The sequence below is a fragment of the Ranitomeya imitator genome, chromosome 6, assembly GCF_032444005.1.
Source record: "Ranitomeya imitator isolate aRanImi1 chromosome 6, aRanImi1.pri, whole genome shotgun sequence".
Classification (NCBI taxonomy): Eukaryota; Metazoa; Chordata; class Amphibia; order Anura; family Dendrobatidae; genus Ranitomeya; species Ranitomeya imitator.
The window spans coordinates 299,932,672-299,949,028 of NC_091287.1; positions in this window are offsets into that span (position 1 = coordinate 299,932,672).

A 16,357-nucleotide genomic window follows, 5' to 3' on the forward strand; every position below is an offset into this window, starting at 1 on the left:
CTAGTCAGGCGCCGAGGAAGGCTAGTGCCAAGTCAAAGAACAAAGAATGTGCCCTCTGTAAAGCCCCGCTAGCAGTCCAATGGCAGAAAAGCCTCTGTGCGGACTATCCAAAAGACTATTCAGGCTGAATCCCCTGACTTTGCCTCTAGCCTTAGGGCCATGATTAGGGCAGAGGTTAAAGGGTCCTTAAAATCAGTCCTTAAAAAGAAAAGTAGCAAAACCCTAGAGACTGTTTCGGATTCTGGTGCCTCTCAGTCTGACGAGGAATATCAAGAGTGACCTCTGTCTCCCTGTTCATGCTCTTCTGTGTTCTTTGGCTCCTCTTCAGATAGCGATGTTGGGGGTCAACCATGCTTTCTAACTGAGAATACAGATAAACTGGTGAAATCAGTTAGGGCTACAATGGGCCTTAAGGATGAGAAAGCGCCTAGATCGGTAGAGGACGTTAGGTTTGGTGGTTTGGAGGAGAAGAGGAAGCATACCTTCCCAGTGAATACTAAAGTAAAATCCCTTATATAAAAAGAGTAGAAGAAGCCTGAGAAGTCTGGTAGTCTTCCCTCAGCTTCTAAGAGACGATATCCTTTTGAGGAAAAGGATTCAGAAGTATGGGATAAAGCTCCTAAGATTGATGGTGCGGTGGCTAGGTCATCTAAAAAGTCATCCCTACCCTTAGAGGATTCAGGCGTCCTAAGAGACCCTTTAGACAAAAAAGCGGATGCTTTTTTAAAACATACCTGGGAGGCAGCCGCAGGAGGTCTAAAACCGGCAATAGCCGGAACATGTGTTGCCCGCTCCCTTATTGTCTGGCTGCAACAAATGGAGGATCAGTTGAAATCTAAAGTGCCGAGAGAAGAGGTCCTAGCCAATATGGCAATGGCACAAGGAGCTGCAGCTTTCATAGCAGATTCCTCAGCAGACTCTAAGACTAGCAGCTAGGGCAGCGGGATTGTCTAACGCGGCAAGACGTGCCTTGTGGTTAAAGGGGTGCCCAGGGGACTTACCCTCAAAAAATAGACTTTGTTCCATTCCATGCGACGGCAAATTCCTCTTTGGTCAGAAGCTGGAGGACATTTTAGAAAAAGCAGGCGACAAGAAAAAAGGTTTTCCTCGCTTTCCGGTGGATATCAGAAGGCCTTATTTTCGGAGAGGAAAATTTAATAGATGTCGCCCTCCGGGAGATAGAAGGAACTGGGACTATAGAGATAAAAAAGGATCTGGGTACATGTTTAAGGGCCGCTCCACATCGACAAAAAATCCCTCCCAATGACGCCAAGCCAGAAGTAGGGGGAAGGCTCTCTTTCTTCACGCCTGGTTAAGTATTTCCCCCAGCCATTGGGCATTAAGTGTTGTCAGCGACGGACTAAAAATAGAATTTATTCATCCACCTCGACAGACTTTTGTGTTGACACCACAAAGAAAACTTCCGGAGGAACAGCTAGCTCTGGAAACAGAGGTATTGGGGCTAGTTCTAAAATGCGTCCTAGTAGAAGTTCCAAGGGAAGAGGAGGGAGAAGGTTTTTATTCCCCTCTCTTTTTGATACGAAAACCAGATGGCTCGCTAAGGACTATTGTCAACTTAAGAAAACTCAATCGGTCAATAATAAATTACTCCTTCAAGATGAAGTTGGTAAACTCAGCAATAAAGATGCTGTTCCCGGACTGCTTCATGGCAGCTATAGACTTAAAAGACGCTTACTACCATGTCCCAATTCATTGGGACAATCAAAAATTTCTGAGGGTAGCAGTGTTTGTCCAAGGGCAACTCAAACACTACCAGTATGCTGCCCTTCCATTTAGTCTATCGATAGCGCCAAGAATATTTACCTTTACCACTGAGGACTCTCAATTCTAAATATTTTTCTATCTACTCGCTAACACAGTACCAAGATATATTTCTTTCCTGTATCAAGAATATTTACAAAATTAATGTCAGAGGTCATGTCCTTCCTCCATTCCCGGGACATAGTCATTGTTCTGTACCTAGACGACTTCATTGTAATAGGCAGATCAGTGGATCACTGTCTTGCACAAATAGAAGAGGTGACTACGACCCTAGCAGTGTTAGGTTGGGAAATAAATGTCGCCAAGTCGAGATTAACACCAGAGAAAGTTTAGTCCTTCCTGGGGTTGGTTCTGGTCTCCACGCGCCAACTCTGTCTCCTGCCAGAGAGCAAGGTGTCCAAAATACAAAGTCTTGTGGAATTGGCGATACATCAGCCTGTAATGACACCGAGGAAGGCGATGTCCCTGCTAGGGTCACTAACATCCTGTATTCCCGCTGTAAAATGGGCACAGTTTCACCTGAGGCAATTACAGTGGGAGGATCTGTCAACACAAAGATTGTTAGAAGGGCGTTTGGAGGGAAAAATTCACCTTTCAGTAGGCATCAGAGATTCCCTAGTCTGGTGGTCAGTAAGGGATCACTTGAGCTCAGGGGTTCAGTGGCTAACTCCGATAGAAAACGTGATCACAACGGACTCGAGTGGTACAGGATGGGCTGCACATCTAGGGACCCTTTCGATACAGGGATCCTGGTACCATACAGAAACACATCAGACATCCAATATAAAAGAGTTATGGGCTGTAGAAAGTGCAGTAAGACATTTCCTTCCTATTCTTCAGGGTCGTCATACCAGAGTTATGTCCGACAATTACGCAGTAGTAGCCTATAATAACCATCAGGGGGGAACTAGGTCCCTTTCACTTATGGGGGCAACATCTGTGCTTCTTCAATTAGCAGAATCTCACCTACTGTCCCTCACAGCTCTGCACATAAAGGGGGTCGAAAACACGAAAGCGGACTACTTAAGTCGCAAAAAGCTAAGAAAGGGAGAATAGTCGCTGAATCCCAGGGTGTTCCAACAAATAGTGCAGGCCTGGGGCAAACCGGTAATAGACTTATTTGCCACGCTTCACAACAGGAAGGTGAAGAGGTTCTGCTCGTTAGACCCATGGGGGAACCCGGTTGCAGTAGATGCCCTTCAAATACCGTGGAAGTTCAGCCTCGCTTACTTGTTTCCACCGATAGCATTAATTCCGGTAGTAGTAAGGAAGATCAGACTGGAGCAGGCAAGAGTGATTCTGATTGCTCCATTTTGGCTGAAAAGACCATGGTTTTCTCTCCTAGGACAAATGTCGGTAACCGATCTATGGATCCTACCAGAGGTTCCGGACCTGCTTACCCAGGGACCAGTATGCCACTCTCAAGTGAAGGGCTTCCATCTGGCAGCCTGGAATTTGAGAGGGCATTACTAAGCCGTCAGGGATTCTTGTCAGGGCTAGTCTCCACCCTGTTGAGAAGTAGGAAGCCGATTACATCGAGAATTTATGGTAGGTCATAGAAGAGGTTTCTAGAGTTTTTAGGACCACCTTTGTCGGATGAGTCTCCTGTGGGTGCTATTTTAGAGTTTCTACAAGCAGGATTACAACTAGGGTTGGCAACCAATACGCTTAAGGTTCAAGTGTCAGCGTCAGGAGCTTTATATCATTGTAATTTAGCCTCCAATAAGTGGGTAGCCCGTTTCATAAAATCATGTAGTAGGTCTAGACCTGTAGTAATTCAGAAAATTCCTCCCTGGGATTTAAATCTGGTTTTAGATGCGCTAACTAAAAGTCCTTTTGAGCCTTTGCAAGAGTTATCGGTAAAATGTCTCACTCTAAAAACAGTGCTATTGGTAGCTTTAACATCCGCACGTAGGGTGAGTGACTTGCAAGCCCTGTCCGTTTGTCCTCCATACACTCAGATATATGACGACAGGGTGGTTCTAAGACCAGATCCGGCTTATCTACCTAAGGTAGTTCTTAAATTTCATAGGAGTAACGAGATTGTATTACCCTCATTTTGTGTTAATCCTAGAAATCCAGGTGAGGAAAGGTTTCATACTCTTGATGTAAGGAGGTCTATGTTACAGTACATATCCTTAACCAGTCAGTGAAGGAAAGATCAGTCTCTATTTGTAGCTTTCCAGGGTAGCAGGAAAGGTCATGGGGTGTCCAAAGGTACTATTGCTGGATGGATTAGGGAGGCCATTAGCTTATCCTATGCTGCATGTGGCGTTCCGATCCCTGAAGGCATCAAGGCTCACTACATCAGGGCCGTGGCTACTTCCTGGGCTGAAAAAGCAGAGGTATCGATTGATCAGATATGTAAGGCCGCTACCTGGTCCTCACCGTCTACCTTCTTTAAACACTACCGACTGAATTTATCTTCATCTACTGACCTTACCTTTGGTAGAAGGGTGCTGCAAGCGGTGGTCCCTCCCTAAGGTGTTCCTTTCTCCAAAAATCTCTCAGGTGTGCTGTCATGGGAGACGGGAAAACACCAAGGTTACTTACCGGTAGCCGGTTTTTCCAGAGCCCATGACAGCACCTGTATATTCCCTCCCTTCTTTTTCACCCTTTGGTGCGCACTTTTAATTGGGTGTTTTTTTGTTATTATAATGTGGTGGTAGATTGCCATGTGAACTAACCAAGGGGGCCTCTCATGCTCTGAAAACCAACTGAAGCGAGGGAGAGGTACCACCCTTTTATTTCAGTAGGTTTCCTGTCCTGACTGGGCGGATCCCCTCTATCAGGTGTGCTGTCATGGGCTCCGGAAAAAACGGCTACCAGTAAGTAACCTTGGTGTTTTTCCCTCTGTTTGTTCCATTCCTGGTTTTGGCTTACAAATACTGATGTAAAATACTGACCACATAGTGATAGTGCGAACATAGCCTTAGGCTACGGTCACACTATCAGAATTTGGTCAGTATTTTACATCAGTATTTTATAGTTCAAAACCAGGAGTGGAACAATCAGAGGAAAGTATAATAGAAACACGTCACCACTTCTGTATTTATCACTCACTGCTGGTTTTGGCTTACAAATAACTGATGTGAAATACTGACCAAATACTGATCATGTGTGCATGGCTTAAGCGCACTGCTTCTGCCTGAGCTCCCTGCAATGCGAGAAACTTGCGCGAGTATCTAGCCTCAATACCCGCCACTGCCGCCGGCGGTTCGGACTGAAACGTTCAGCTGCATAGAAATACATGCAGCCTCACACTCCGGGCCCGAGTGCTGGTGGCAGTGCCGGGTATTGAGACACTGGCCTAATCCGGGCAATTGCATTGATTTTTGTTTTGGTTGGTTTGTCTGAACCCCTTAGAAATACAGCAAAGGAAAGAGAGACAAACAGTCCAATATAAAACGTAACCCATTTTATTAAATACATAATTAAAAGCATAAGCATATAAATACAGGTACAATGAAAAATAACAAAGATGAATAATGTGGAACAATGGTGAAAATAGCACCAGGACCCTAAAGAGGATATGTATATAGTGGATGGGAAACCCGTGGAAATAGCTATATTATAAATGAAGTGCCAGTGCTTATGTTATTCCTGACTACTAGTGATGAGCTAGTATGCTCGTTATTCGAGTTTCTCCGAGCATGCCCAGGTGGTCTCCGAGTATTTGTGAGTGCTCGGAGATTTAGTTTGTCAACACAACTGCATGATTTGCGACTGCTAGCCAGCCTGAGTACATGTGAGGATTGCCTGTTTGTTAGGGAATCCCCACATGTATTCAAGCTGTCTAGTAACCGCAAATCATGCAGCTGTGTCAACATAAACTAAATCTCCGGGCACGCTGAAATACTCAGACGATCCGAGCATGCTCTGAGAAACTCGAGTAACGAGCATACTCGCTCATCACTACTGACCACTCATTCTGAGCTCTCATAGTGTGTCAAATTCAGTTGAAGTCTCAATACAAGAAAATAGATGTCTGAATCAAAAGATTCAGTATTAGTAACCAGTAAGCTGAGTAATATAGGACACAGAGAGCACCGGTGACTAGACAGTATATACAACTAAATCCTTAAAAAAGGGGTCTTGTCCATAGTATCCACACAGGGTCAGGTGCTGGCAGCCCCAATGCGCATTTCATGTGGGTTTCCTAGGGAGTGGCACCAAGTGTCGAGGAAGATCATATCAGAGGAGAGCGAAATAAATGGGAAATCGGCCTAATTTTTTATTTTTTTTTGTGGTTGCTGTTATTCGGTGAATAACAGTAATCGCAACACTAGGGACCGTAAAAACCCCATAGATTTTCCAACACTGGTGGGCGCTGTACCCTTATTTATCAGCGCCATTAAAAAGGCGCTGTGGAATAAGTACCCTTAAGGGTATGTGCACATGTTGCGGAAAGGTGTGCGGATTTTTCCGCACTGAATTTGGTAAATCCGCAGGAAGTCCATACTGCAGATTTTCTGCGGTTTTTGTGTGGGTTCCAACTGCGGTTTAACAACTGCAGATTCCTATTATGGAGCAGGTGTAAACCGCTGCGGAATCCGCACAAAGAATTGACATAGGTAAGAGAAGAAATTGGACCCCAAAAGTTGTACAATTTGTCCTGAGTACGCTGATACCCCATATGTGGGGGTAAACCACTGTTTGGGTGCACGGCAGAGCTCGGAAGGGAAGGAGTGCCGATTGACTTTTCAATGCAAAATTGACTGGAATTGAGATGGGACACCATGTCGCGTTTGGAGAGCCCCTGATGTGCCTAAACATTGAACCCCCCCACAAATGACACCATTTTGGAAAAGTAGACCCCCTAAGGAACTTATATAGATGTGTTGTGAGAGCTTTGAACCCCTAAGTGTTTCACTACAGTTTATAACGCAGAGCCGTGAAAATAAATTTATTTATTTATTTTTTTCACAAAAATTATTTTTTAGCCCCCAGTTTTGTATTTTCCCAAGGGTAACAGGACAAATTGGACAACAACTTTTGGGGTCCAATTTCTCCTGAGTACGCTGATACCCCATATATGGGGGGGACCACCGTTTGGGCGCATGGCAGAGCTCGGAAGGGAAGGAGCACCTTTTGGAATGCAGACTTAGATGGATTGGGCTGAAGGCGTCACATTGCATTTGCAGAGCCCCGATGTACCTAAACAGTAGAAGCCTCCCACAAGTGACCACATATTGGAAACTAGACCCCCCATGGAACTTATCTAGATGTGTTGTGAGAACTTTCAACCCCCAAGTGTTTCACTACAGTTTATAACGCAGAGCCGTGAAAATAAAAAATATTTTTTTTTCTCACTTCATTGGGGGACACAGGTAACCATGGGTGTATGCTGCTGTCGCTAGGAGGCTGACACTATGCAAATAAAGAAGAAGTAGCTCCTCCCCGGCAGTATACACCCTCCGACAGGCACCAGGCAACTTTTTGCTTAGTGTCTGTAGGAGTTGGACCTGGATCTAACCCCAGATCTGTATTTCATTTACAGGGATTTGTTGGGTGTTATTAATCATTTCCCCTTTCTTTTTCAGATACTTTCTTCAGGGTAACAGGGTGCAGTTTTCTCACCCTGTTTTCCCCACTTTGAGAGACCGAGAGAGCAGTGTGGTTTCACCCATATCACACTCTCTCGGATCCGCTGGGCAGGAGTTCATCCCCTGTCACCCATTCGGGTGTTCAGGGTGACCTTTTCTCGGTGGTCAGTCCTTGCCCGTTTCCCCTCCTCATCCCTCTCCTCGGAGTGGGCTGAGAGGAAGACGGCGGTCACTTCCAGTGACCCTCTCCCCCTGTTTAGGGGTTGACGCTGCCTTCTGCACCGTTGTTCGTGGCGCCGGAAGGAGGACTTCATTCCCAGGACCCTCTCCTCTGACAAGGGCTCCTGATGCGTTCCTCAACCTCAGGTAGGGGATCTACAATCAACATTTAGTGGGCAGCTCAGGATGACCAGTAACCCTCACCCCCCCCCCCCCCCAGCGATCTCTTAGGAGGGCCTCTGCTTTCTATGGAGTCACCTTTATTCTTGCGTCGCTCCAGTCGCTTCGTTCGCCGCATGGCAGGCATCCTTTATTTCCCCCCCCCCTTCTATTTCAAACCCCTTCGGGCGCTCGTGCGCACCATTTTTTTCTTACTACAGGTGGCCTTTCGGCGCTCGGCTCACCACGCCCCCTTGCGACATTGTCCCGTCATGCATCCCCGCCGCCAGAAGTCCAGCGCTCTCGGGGGCGTTCTCTCCCCTTCGGCGCTTGTACACACCCACCTCATTGCGTTGTTCCCGCGCTCCACAGGCCGACTTCCTCTTCCTGCCAGCGTCTCCTCACATCGCGTGGGACACGAGGATCCCTGGGGGACACAGACTCCTGCGGCTGTCGCTGTCTTTTCGGTAGGCTCGGCGCTACTGCTCTCTCGGGCTCTACTCCTCCCTGCTGTACTTCTCCGCACCTGGACAAGGTAATATCTTTACCTATGTCCGACCCCGCTCCAGGCTATTCCACTACGGTTATCCACTACGCCTGCGCTCACTGTAAGAAAAAGTGGGCCTCAGGTCAGCCTTCTCCTTTCTGCCCGTCCTGCGTTCCTCCCATCATGTCAGCCCCTCAGGAGGCTCCCAGATCTTGGGATGAGTGCAACCCCCCCCCACCCCCCCGGAGTGGGCTGTTGCAATGTCTCAATCAGTGTCAGACCTGACTAATGTGTCTCAGTTCCTGGTCCAGGCACTTGAACGTATCCCGCTTCTCTCTAATGCCACCAGTGCCACGAACGCCTCACACGGCGATTCGCTCGCACCTGTCCAAGACCCTCACAGAGGCAGACTTGAGAAAAGAGACAGAAAAAGGACCCTATCTAGATCCGCTTCCAGTTCCCCGGACCACACCGGAATACCCCTATCTGCCCATTCCCCCTCCTCGCAGGCGGACGTTGGGTCTGACTTAACCTATCAGTCGGAATCTGACTCGGATGCAGATCAGACTTCCGGAACACAGGATATGGTCAATAGCCTTATCTCGGCTATTATTCAGATGCTTGAACTTAAGGAGGATGAGGCAAGCTCTCAGGACGTTTCCGTTGCGTTTAAATTGATTAAACGTCCCTCTAGGGTTTTTCCTAATCACAGGGAGTTCGACAACACTACCTCTACACACTGGGAAAACCCTGTTAAGCGTTTCTCTGGCAGGAAATGGCTAGATGTTTTATACCTTTTTCACTCAAACCTTGTCAGCAAATGGTCCGAGTCTCCTAAGGTCGACTCGCCTGTGTCCAGGCTATCCTCTCAGACGGTTCTGTCTATTCCGGACGCGGCTTCTCTTAAGGACCCCACAGATAGACAAATTGAGGCATTAGCCAAATTGGCATTTGAGGCTTCTGGAGCCTCCTTCTGTCCTAGTTTCGCTTCTTCATGGGTAGCGAAAGCTGTGTCAGCCTGGGCCAAAACCCTACGCAGAGGCATTTTGGCCTCTGCTCCTGCTGAGGAACTGTCGGATTTAGCGGATCAGATTTCTCTCGCGGGTAAATATCTCCCTTGATGCGGCGGTCTGCTCGGCCAGGGCTAACAGTAACATTGTGGCCATTCGCCAGGTTCTTTGGCTAAAAGCGTGGAACGCAGATCCTGCTTCTAAAAAATCCCTCACTGGTTTGCCCTTCCAGGGTTCTAGACTCTTCAGCACACAGTTGGATCAAATGATCTCGGACGCTACGGGTGGTAAGAGTACCTCCTTACCCCAGTCCAAGCCTAAACTTTCCTTCAACAGGAGGGGCCCCCAGTCCTTTCATCCCTTTCGGGCCTCCACAGGAAACCCCAACCAGGACCGTTCTTCCTCACAAGGAAACTGGAGGAAGCCTTCTTTCAGGTCTCCCCCGCGCTGGAGAGCTAAGAGCCACCCCTCAAAACCATCTGGACCTCGTGGCCACAGGCTTTCTAATAAATGACGGGTCGCCCCAACCTGGAAAATCGCTCCAGTGTGGGAGGCCGGCTTCTTCTGTTCTCAGAAGTTTGGCTATCGGTAGTCGACGACGCCTGGGTCAGGGAGATCGTCACTTCAGGCTACAAGATAGAATTTTCTTCGCCCCCAGGAAGACGTTTCCTGCTCTCTTGTCCTCCCAAACAGCCCTCCCATCTCCCAGGGCTTCTCCAGGCCGTCGATTCGCTCCTCGCCTCAGGAGTCATAGTTCCGGTTCCTTATCGCAAGCGGTTTTCGGGTTTTTACTCGAACCTGTTTGTGGTTCCAAAGAAGGACGGCTCTCTCCGTTTTGGATCTCAAGCGGTTGAACCGCCATCTCCGGATTCGGCACTTCAGGATGGAATCTCTACGCTCGGTGGTCGCGTCCATGGAACCGGGAGAGTTTGTGTTCCGTGGATATCTGGGATGCGTACCTACACGTTCCGATTTGCGTAAAGCATCAGAGATTCCTCCGGTTCGCGATCCAAGAACATCATTACCAGTTCACGACTCTCCCCTTCGGACTGGCGTCTGCTTCCAGGGTCTTTACGAAGGTCATGGCAGCTGTCATGGCCATTCTGCGTTCAAAGGGGGTTCTGGTAATCCCATACCTCGACGACCTCTTGATCAAAGGCTCACCCCATCGGGATTGCAGCCAGAGCCTCCAGCTTACTCTGGACACGCTTCTTTGCCTCGGCTGGATAATCAACTACCAGAAGTCTTCCTTGATTCCAACCCAGCGTCTGGAGTTCCTGGGCATGGAATTCGACACCTCTCAGGCTCAGGTCTTCCTCCCCAAGGAGAAGTTCCTTTCTCTTCGTCGGGGTGTCAGAGCACTAAAGGGCTCGAACCCTCTGTCCCTCCGCCTCGCCATGAGGGTTCTGGGGAAAATGTTCGCTTCTATGGAAGTGGTCCCCTATGCCCAGTTCCACTCTCCTCCCCTCCAGCTGGCCCTTCTGGCTGCCTCGGACAGGAACCCACTTTACCTGGACCGCCCGCTTCGCTTCTCTCCCAGGGTGAAACAGTCTCTCTCTTGGTGGACGCTGTCCACCTCCATTCTGCGCGGGAGGTTATTTCTCCCTCCTCGCTGGCAGGTTTTCACCACCGACGCCAGCCTCCAAGGTTGGGAAGTGGTTTTTCTCCACCTCACGGCCCAGGGCCGCTGGACTTCTCAGGAGGCGTGCCTCCCTATCAACCTCTTGGAAATCAGAGCCATCTTCCTAGCCCTCATCCGCTGGGAGTCTCTCCTCTCAGGAAAACCGGTCCGCATTCAGTCGGACAACGCCACAGCCGTGGCTTACAGAAGCCATCAAGGAGGGACTCACAGCAGACAAGTCATGACAGAAGTAGCAAAAATTCTGCGTTGGGCGGAGAGCCACGTTCCCTCTATCAGCCATCCACATCCCAGGGGTGGACAATTGGGAAGCCGACTTTCTAAGTCACCAGGGCATCATGGCGGGCGAGTGGTCTCTTCTCCCCTCAATCTTCAGCCAGATTTGCCATCGGTGGGGCATCCCAGACGTCGACTTAATGGCCTCCCGGGCAAACCACAAGGTTCCCCAGTACGTTTCCAGATCTCGGGATCCGATGGCAGTCGGATGCGACGCTCTCGTGATCTCGTGCGCCCAGATCCAGATGCCCTATTTGTTCCCACCCCTCCCCTTGATCCCAAGGGTCATAAAAAAGATCAAGTCGGAAGGGGTCCCCGTGCTCTTCGTAGCTCCAGATTGGCCTCGCAGGACCTGATATGCGGAACTGGTGAACATGCTATCGGACGTTCCGTGGAGACGTCTGGATCTTCTTTTGCAGGGGCCCCTCTTCTACCCGAATTCTTGGTCTCTGAATTTAATGGTATGGCCGTTGAGGCCGCGGTCTTGAAGGACGTGGGTTTTTCTCACAGCGTCATCCAGACTATGATAAGAGCGAGAAAACCGGCTTCCTCGCGTATCTTACCGCAGATGTTGGAAGGCCTTTTTCCGGTGGTGTCAGGACAACAGTCTGTTTCCTATGACCTTTTCATTTCCATCCCTTCTCAGTTTCCTTCAAGCGGGTCTCGATTCGGGACTTTCCTATAGCACCTTGAAGGGTCAGATTTCAGCTCTGTCCATCCTTTTTCAAAGAGACCTGGCCTCCCTTCCTCAGGTGAGGACCTTTTATTCAGGGGGTCGCTCATATAGCTCCCCCTTATCATCCTCCTGTCGAGCCTTGGGATCTTAACCTCGTGTTAGACGCCCTCCAGCGTGCGCCTTTTGAACCGATTCAGGACATTTCCTTCTCACTTCTATCTTGGAAGGTAGCCTTCTTGGTCGCCATCACCTCCATTAGAAGTGTCAGAGCTGGCGGCATTATCCTGTCGTTCTCCCTTTCTAGTCCTGCACCAGGACAAGGTGGTTCTTCGACCGGTTCCTTCTTTTCTACCAAAGGTAGTTTTGGCTTTTCACATCAATGAGGACATCGTCCTCCCTTCCTTGTGCCCTTCCCCGGTTCATCCCTTGGAGAAATCTCTTCACAAGTTGGATGTGGTCAGGGCTATCTGGATTTATCTCTCCAGAACTGCTTCTTTTCGTCAGGCTGATTCTCTGTTTATGGTCTCGGAAGGGCGTCAAAAGGGGCTCCCCGACTCCAAGTCCACAATTGCTCATTGGATCCGTTCGGCGGTTCTGGAGGCATACCGTGTCCAAAACAAACGGCCTCCTTCAGTAGTGAAGGCTCACTCTACCCGGGCTGTGGAAGCTTCCTGGGCAGTTCGTTACCCAGCTTCGGCCTCACAGGTTTGCAGGGCCGCAATGTGGTCATCCATTCACACCTTTGTAAAATTCTACAAGGTGCATAATCAGGCTTCTGCGGACGTGAGCCTGGGTAGGAAGATACTGCTGGCGGCGGTTTCTCACCGGCCGACCTAACTCCTCTTTTTCTGCAGAATATCCCACCCTAGGGACTGCTTTTGGACATCCCATGGTTACCTGTGTCCCCCAATGAAGCGAGAAAGAAAGAGGGATTTTTGGTTCTTACCATAAAATTTCTTTTTTGGAGCCTTCATTGGGGGACACAGCACCCTCCCTTGATGTTGCATCATGTTATAGGTCAGATCGCTGATCTGACACCTTGCAGTGCACTGTGTCAGATCAGCGATCTGACAGGTGGCAGTGCAGGGACGCTTGCAAGCCACCTGCTCAGAGCAAGCGCTTGCAAGCCACCTCCCTACAGGACCTGGAAGCAGCCCCGTGGCCATATTGGATCCGGGGCCTGCAGGGAGGAGGAGGTAGGAGACCCTCGGAGCAACGCAATCACATCGCGTTCATCTTTGATCGCGGTGTGCCGGGGGTTAATGTGCCGGGGGCGGTCCGTGACCGCTCCTGGCACACAGTGCCGGATGTCAGCTGCGATAGCTGACACCCGGCGGCGATCGGCTGCGTTTCCCCCGTCAACGCAGCCGATCGCTTATGACGTACTATCCCGTCGCTGGGAATTAAGTCCCAGGTCACCTCGACGGGATAGTGCGTCATATGGGATTAAGGGGTTAATGACCGCACCAATTTTTTCAATTCTGACTACTGTCCGTTTTATGAGGTAATAACTTCCTGAATGCTTCAATGGATCCCGGTGATACTGAGATTTTCTTGTGACATATTGTACTTCGTGATAGTGGTAAAATTTCTTTGATATGACTTGCGTTTATTTGTGAAAAAAAAAACCCAGAAATTTAGCGAAAATTTAGAAAATGTTCGCAGTTTTCCTGCTTTGAATTTTCATGACCTTAAATCACAGAGATATGTCACACAAAACAATTACAGTCATGGCCAAAAGTATTGACACCCCTGCAATTCTGTCAGATAATACTCATTTTCTTCCTGAAAATGATTGCAAACACAAATTATTTGTTATTATTATCTTTAATGACCGCCAATACGCCTTTTAACTGACCTGAGATATAAGAGAATAGCCTCCCCATACAGATGACAATCCAGCATCTGTTGGTTGTACACTATAGCTGACAACTTGCTGTATCAGCCACGATCAGTATTTGCACCTTCTAAATCTGTTTAACCCCTTAGATGCTGCTGTCAATAGTGACTACATCATTATAAATGGTTAACAGAGTGTGGGGGCTTCTTCTTTATCCCAATTGGTGCCCTCAGATCATGATTTTGTTGTCCTGATGTTTGCGATGGCAATTCATGACCAAATAGCGGCCTTAGAGTCTGCCGGCTATAGTAATCTGTTTAGAAGTTAGCAACATTTAGGTGGTAAAAATACACATTTTCATTTCTGTCATGCCACTTTGCATTAATTCCTGCAAAGCACCTGAAGGGTTAATAAACTACCTGACAGCAGTTTTCAATATGTTTAGGGGTGCTGTTTTTAAAATGGTATCACATTTGGGGGTTTCCCAATATATGAGACCCCTAAAGTCACTTCAAACATGGATAAGTCCCTAAAAAAATAAATGTGGTAAATTTCTTTGAAAAAATGAAAAATTGCTGCTACATTTTTAAACCTCCTAAAATGCTAACAAAATAAAATAACATTTTACAAATGGTGCTGATGTAAAGCAGACATGTGGGAAATGTTATTTATTAATGGTTTGCTGTTGTATGACTATCTGGATTAAAGGGATAATGATTCAAATTTAGAAAATTGCTAATTTTTTAACATTTTTCTCAAATTTTTTATATTTTTTATAAATAAACACAAAAAATGTTGAACTAAATTTACCATTATCATAAAGTAAAATGTGTCACGAAAAAACATTCTCAAAATCACTGGGATTTGTTGAAGCGTTGCAGAGTTATTACCACATAAAGTGACACTGGTCAGATTTCAAAAATTTGGCTCGGTCACTAAGGGGTTAATTTGTCTTAAATGAAAAAACACAAAAAGAATTGTCCTAAAGCCAAATTGGATATAATTCCACACCAAACATAAAGGGGGTAGACAAAAGTATTGGCACTGTTCGAAAAATCATGTGATGCTTCTCTAATTTGTGTAATTAACAGCACCTGTAACTTACCTGTTTCACCTAACAGGTGTTGGCAATAACTAAATCACACTTGCAGCCAGTTGACATGGATTAAAGTTGACTCAACCTCTGTCCTGTGTCCTTGTGTGTACCACATTGAGCATGGAGACAAGAAAGAAGACCAAAGAACTCTGAGAACCTGAGAAACCAAATTGTGAGGAAGCATGAGCAATCTCAGGGCTACAAGTCCATCTCCAAAGACCTGAATGTTCCTGTGTCTACCGTGCGCAGTGTCATCAAGAAGTTTAAAGCCCATGGCACTGTGGCTAACCTCCCTAGATTTGGACGGAAAAGAAAAATTGACAAGAGATTTCAAAGCAAGATTGTGCAGATGTTGGATAAAGAACCTCAACTAACATCCAAACAAGTTCAAGCTGCCCTGCAGTCCGAGGGTACAACAGTGTCAACCCGTACTATCCGTCGGCGTCTGAATGAAAAGGGACTGTATGGTAGGAGACCCAGGAAGACCCCACCTCTTACCCCGAGACATAAAAAAGCCAGGCTGGAGTTTGCCAAAACTTACCTGAATAGCCTAAAACGTTTTGGAAGAATGTTCTCTGGTCAGATGAGACAAAAGTAGAGCTTTTTGGGCAAAGGCATCAACATAGAGTTTACAGGGGAAAAAAAGAGGCATTCAAAGAAAAGAACACGGTCCCTACAGTCAAACATGGCGGAGGTTCCCTGATGTTTTGGGGTTGCTTTGCTGTCTCTGGCACTGGACTGCTTGACCGTGTGCATGGCATTATGAAGTCTGAAGACTACCAACAAATTTTGCAGCATAATGTAGGGCCCAGTGTGAAAAAGCTGCGTCTCCCTCAGAGGTCATGGGTCTTCCAGCAGGACAATGACCCAAAACACACTTCAAAAAGCACTAGAAAATGGTTTGAGAGAAAGCACTGGAGACTTCTAAGGTGGCCAGCAATGAGTCCAGACCTGAATCCCATAGAACACCTGTGGAGAGATCTAAAAATGGCAGTTTGGAGAAGGCGCCCTTCAAATATCAGGGACCTGGAGTAGTTTGCCAAAGAAGAATGGTCTAAAATTCCAGCAGAGCATTGTAAGAAACTCATTGATGGTTACTGGAAGTGGTTGGTCGCAGTTATTTTGGCTAAAGGTTGTGCAACCAAGTATTAGGCTGAGGGTGCCAATACTTTTGTCTGGCCCATTTTTGGAGTTTTGTGTGAAATGATCAATGTTTTGCTTTTTGCTTCATTCTATTTTGTGTTTTTTTTTCATTTAAGACAAATTAAATGAAGATAATAATACCAAAGAATTTGTGTTTGCAATCATTTTTAGGAAGAAACTGAGTATTATCTGACAGAATTGCAGGGGTGTCAATACTTTTGGCCATGACTGTAAGTGACATTTCCCACATATCCACTTTACATCAGCACAATTTTGGAAGCAATTTTTTTTTTTTGGTAGGAAGTTATAAGGGTTAAAAGTTGAACCAGCGATATCTCATTTTAAGGGCTCCTCTCCACTTGTGAGAAAAACGGACGAGTGCAATCCGATAAAAAATCGGATTGCACTCGGACCAATGTTTTTCAATAGGTGACTTCTCATTTGCGATTTTTTTTTTTTTCTCTGCCGAAATCAGACTGAGAAA